The sequence below is a fragment of the Temnothorax nylanderi genome, unplaced genomic scaffold, assembly GCF_030848795.1.
Source record: "Temnothorax nylanderi isolate EJ_2023f unplaced genomic scaffold, tnyl_v1.0 TNYL_tig0650_pilon, whole genome shotgun sequence".
Classification (NCBI taxonomy): domain Eukaryota; kingdom Metazoa; phylum Arthropoda; class Insecta; order Hymenoptera; family Formicidae; genus Temnothorax; species Temnothorax nylanderi.
Genome location: NW_027249712.1, coordinates 1 through 5559, shown reverse-complemented (window position 1 = coordinate 5559; position 5559 = coordinate 1). Strand labels below are relative to the sequence as shown.

Below are 5559 nucleotides of genomic sequence, written 5' to 3'. Positions count from 1 at the left end.
TAGATACGATTTGTATCAGCATCAAAAATTAAATCGATTTGCGATTTATTTAAGGAAATTTACTGTTCTAACGAAGAAGCTGTGTTTCAAGACCGATAATTCGTTAACGCGCAGTTTGGTTGGAAATAGTATTGAAAATTTACACGGAAATTATTTGCTACTTAGATCCTAGCTCGGACTTGATGGCGTTCTTATATATTAAATTGATTTTAAATCTTATAGCCGTATTCATAGTCCTTCCTTGAGGAATAAGGATTCCTTGTTCCTTATTAGTTATTCTACATTTCATTAACCTTCCTCGATCGATCAAGGAACCTTAAAATTTATGAAGTGTAGAATGAGGAACAAGGAATCCTTACTCAAGGAAGGACTATGAATACGGCTATTAGAGTCCTATTACTATTATTATTACTCTGATGGAAATATTTTTACTACTTGACTATTACATAGCTTGATTTCGGAAAATTTTTTGACACGCATTGATTAAAGCCGTTTGCTCCACATTTTTCAGCCTTCTAACACGATTTTTCTCGCCATTAAACGAATAATTATTTTTAAAGTTTTAATTGTTAACAACTCTTTAATTAAATTTATAGTTTGACCGCGCATACATTTCGACTATTTGTTAATCGGTTTTTTGAGCTTTCAACTTGATGTGGCTTCTTAATAACTCCATGTAATTTGTATACTATAATTAGTAATATTAAGAAAGTAAAAACGACCGCTATGATTTAAATCCATAGAGAGGATAAATTCCATAATAAAAATGCTATAATTATTAATTAATGTTAATCTTAAACTTCCTTATAATTTATTTCATCTCTCGACGGATTTGTTATGTAACGGGATTATTATGATGTATATATTACAGTTAATTAGAGGGATTTATTTGATTGATTGAAAAAGTCTCTGTAAAGCACGAAACGTTCCAGTTATTTTGACGGAATATTAAACTGCATTATTTAAAATCCTGTTGTTTGGTTATTGGCTCTTGTCCTTGTTTTATCTAAGACATACGAGCCTTATCTACTTATATATTTTTTAATTTATACATATTAAAATTATTGCAATGTTAAAAAAAAAATTTTTTTTACATTATCTCATGACGGACAAGACCACCACCTTTTCGTGGTTTCCGTTGAGCAACAATATGTACGTAATCTATTGGTAATCTAAAAATGAAATACACAGAACTGTTATTGCAAAAATTTGTCCTTTAATTTTACTATATGTATTTTACAAGACATAGTAACTTGTGCCAATGTCAAATAATAAATGAAATAAAATTGCTTAAAGTTTCCATGTGCGTAATCTATCGAGCCGGTCGCGGTAGAAGCAATTTTCTAATAGTAAACGTGGATGAGCGAGTAAGACGATCGGGTAGAATGCTGAAGGTCTCAAAAGTTCGAGTCCTGGTTTATTATATAATAACAATGTATTGTTATTATATAATAATAATAAAGAAAACATATTTTGTAATTTAAAAATAATTTCTTATTTTTTTATGAGCAAATCGTTAACTTTCCTAAAGTTGTTAGAAAATATGCGAATAATTTTAATGATTGTCAAATAATTTTCCTACTTTATATATATATATAATATTAATAAATATCATCAGTAATTAATAAGTACGACAAGACCTAGGTGCGCGCGCGCGCGACCGCGAGCGCCGAGAAAGAAGCCTAGCACGATTCTCGCCGGCTCGCGGCCGACCGAGGGTCGAGCATCTGACATCACTGCATTCACTGCTGAAATCTGGCATCGCTGCAAAATTAGCCTAGCACGTTTCTCGCTCCGCGCTCCTCTCGCGTCTTGGCTCTGCTCGGCTCTGTTCGGCTCTGTTCGGCTCTGCTCGGTTCTCGTGGTCGCTTGCCTTGCGTTTAGAGTTCACGCAAGTCGCAATAGAAGAAATGAAGAAAGCGGAAATGAAGAAAAGTCAAGAAAAGGATCGGCAAGAAGATCTGAGGAGGAGTCTAGAGAGAAAGAAAGCGGAAGGTAGAAGAATAGAGAGGAAGAAGCAAGAAAAGGAAGAAGCGGATAGAAAGGAAAGGTTAGAATATTGTTATTCTTTATTTTTAGATTAGATTTTTATAGATTTCCATTCTTAAAAAAGCCGTGTTAAATCGAATAGAATCGTTGCCTCTTTTCCGCAATGTTGATTCTCTCATTGTGCTCACTTCGTACTGCGAGATTATTGTCAGCACAAGGATATCATAAGGGTGCAGTCCATTTACTTAATGCTGCAAATCCTTCGGAACGTTCTTCTTCATCTTCCTTTTAATTCCAAAAAAAGGAGAAGAACAGGGGTATTTTCCGATTCACGCATGATGCGCATGATGCATCATTTATCCTTGTTGTACACCGAATGTTAAACAAGGATGAATGATGCATCATGCGCATCATGCGTGAATCGGAAAGTACCCCAGTTCAAAGAATTTGTAGCGTTAAGTGGACCACAGCCTAAATCGTATTTTGGTAGCTCAAACGTGAGGTTATCGTAATTGCGTAATTGTTTTGTACATTGTAAAAAATCATAGTAAATATCTAAGTAGCACGCGTCTGTGATGTTTAGTTCTAGCATAGGTAAGGGAACCAGACTATGGCACGAATTCGTAATTCGCGATTCGTATATTCGTGAATAGTGTGGAGGGAAAATTCGTCGAAAATTCATCGAATAATCGACGAATTTTCCCTCCACACTAATCACGAATATACAAATCACGAATCGCGAATTACGAATTCGCGCATAGTCTGATATTCCACCCTTACAAATAGCGTGCATTAGTTAGGCAACAAAACGGTTCGCGATTTTATTTATTACTGATTTACTTATGAATTAGAAGGCTGATGGAGAAAAAAAAAGAAGAGGAACAAAAACAGAGGGAGATGGAAAAACAAAATCAAAAAAGCCAGGATGAAAACATGAACGTAGATGACAATGAGGATGACGAGGATAAAGAAAATGAGGAAGAAACACAAAAAAAAAAGAAAAGACGAGGAAAAAACATAAAAGAAAGAAATAGGTACGTTATATTTGTTAATTTAATTATAAAGTTCTAAAATCATTTCTATTTAATTGTGCATTTATTTATTGCTTTGATTTTGCATTTTCTGTGTAGGTATTATGGTCCATATAGAGGAAGAGGAAGAACATGGAGAAGAGGAGGCTGGAGAGAAGGAGGCTGGAGAGAAAGAGACTGGAATAGAGGAGGCTGGAGAGGGGGATGGAGAGGACGAGGGCGCGGGAATACGAGGCCTGAAACGACAGGCCCCGTTTTTATTTTTAATTATAAATAAAGAGTGTAAAAAATAAAATAAATATATTGTATCGAAAACATACTTTTATTATAATAATTACACTGTCCGACAAAACCTTCTGAATCCGTATTGTCAGCCTTGGCTATCATGTCACAATTTTGAGAAAAATGGCGTCAGAGGCCAAAAACGACGTTTTTGAATTTCTTAAGACTTAGCACCGGTAGCATTTTTTTCTAAATTTAATTTATGCCACATAAAAATGCCAACTTTTAGCTTTAAGGGGTTACATATGAGACATATGAGTATAGACCGCAAGAAAAAAAGGTGAAATTCGGGAATTTTTATCTTGAAAACTATTAATTCGATTTTTATCTTGAAAACTATTAATTCGATTTGATCCGGGTATTTTTTATTTAAAAGTATCTACATTGAGGCACGTTCACAAATTTTTTTAAGGGAATTCATTCCCTCGGAGCGCTGTTCTCGTGGCCGGCGTAAAATGTGACACGGTTCACGGTTCCCAGAATATCTCGAGAACGGCTGGACCGATTTGCTTCAAATTTATACACAATATTTTACGATAGTTTTTCTCGTTTCCATCGGGAGATTTTTTTTTACTTAACTAGTTTTTTTTATCAGACTATAAAGGTCACATTCATTTTTCGACCCAAATTTTCGACCTTTATAGTCTTATAAAAAAAACTAGTTGAGTACAAAAAAAATCTCCCGATGGAAACGAGAAAAACTATCGTAAAATATTGTGTATAAATTTGAAGCAAATCGGTCCAGCCGTTCTCGAGATATTCTGGGAACCGTGAACCGTGTAACATTTTACGCCGGCCACGAGAACAGCGCTCCGAGGGAATGAATTCCTTTAAAAAAATTTGAGAACGTGCCTCAAAGTAGATACTTTTAAATAAAAAAAACCCGGATCAAATCGAATTAATTGTTTCCAAGATAAAAATTCCCAAATTTCACCTTTTTTTCTTGCGGTCTACTCATATATATAAGCCCTTAAAATGCGTTTTATTTCGTGTGGATATAATTTTTTGTTTTCGAGATAAAGCAGTTTGAAAATATCTCTTTTTTCTACTTAATATATACTGTCCGACAAAATTTGACTTTCTTTGCAACACGAGTGTGAATAGTCATTTCCGATGTATTTTTACTAGCTGAACATGAATCCGTTGTCCAAACTTGGCTATCATTTCTGTATATATTATATGATTATAATAAATAAAACATAATTAATAAATAATTACAATTTTATTATATGGCTGACATATAACATATATGATATAACTGTACATGTATATATAAAGATAATCAAAATGTTAATTTTGATCGTATATATATTAAGAATGAGAACCAATAACTAAGACAATAAATAATTTAAATAAATATTTTTTAACTGTAATTTTTATATGTCACTAATATATGTGGTCTGTACAATTAAGTACAGAAAAAATGTTTATTAATATATAAAAATATATAATTATAAAACATAATATTAACAAAATATAAATAATTTTTATTCCATGCGCCATAATATAAAAACCGGGTTCGAGAACCGGTGGAAAAGAAAATCTCGATATTTTCGGACCGCTAGTGATGACAATTATCCGTTTATCAAGATATGTCCGAGATAGAAATAGATCCAAGATAAAATATTTTATTTAAGCAAAAATCCGCGGATATCCGGATCTTGTTCGAATTCGGTTCTTGTTCTGATCCGAATCTTGTTCAGAAATTTTTATTTTTATTATAATATAAAATTGTTTGAGTTCAATTACTGATTACTAAAGTTAATTATTATCTAAGTTTAAGTAAAAACATCTCAAGTACAAACTTTTATGTGATCTGAATAATACTTATGTAATTTTATAATTTTTAAAGTTGGGGATGCAATATTATAATGTTTTATATTGTTATAATATTTGACAAATAATATTATATTTATATTTCAGTGATATTTAATAAAAAGAGTAGATACATAAATAATTCCCAACGATTTTTTAAAATTATATCGCTTTTGTAAAACTCCTTCAAAAGTTTCGGTTTTCAGTTTCGATTTCGGCCGAAACAAAAAAAATAGTTTCCAACTCTAAAATTGGATATATATTTAGTCCGGACTCGCACGCTCGCATCAGGGGCAAAGTCTCAGTCTGTAGATAAAATCGGATATATTTAGTCCGGATTCGCACCAGGGGCAAAGTCTGTAGGTAAAATCGGGTATATTTAGTTCGGACTCGCACCAGGGGCAAAGCCTGTTATGTGATTTAGTCCGGACTCAATCCTAGG

General features: G+C 33.0%; 1 long non-coding RNA gene across 1 annotated transcript; it reads left to right on the top strand.

Moving 5' to 3' along the window:
* Positions 1 to 1830: 1830 nt before the first annotated feature.
* LOC139784613 (uncharacterized) lies at positions 1831 to 3210 on the top strand. Its single transcript, XR_011721613.1, has 3 exons — positions 1831 to 2050; positions 2841 to 3023; positions 3120 to 3210. It is a non-coding gene; the product is annotated as an uncharacterized lncRNA (long non-coding RNA).
* Positions 3211 to 5559: the final 2349 nt, after the last annotated feature.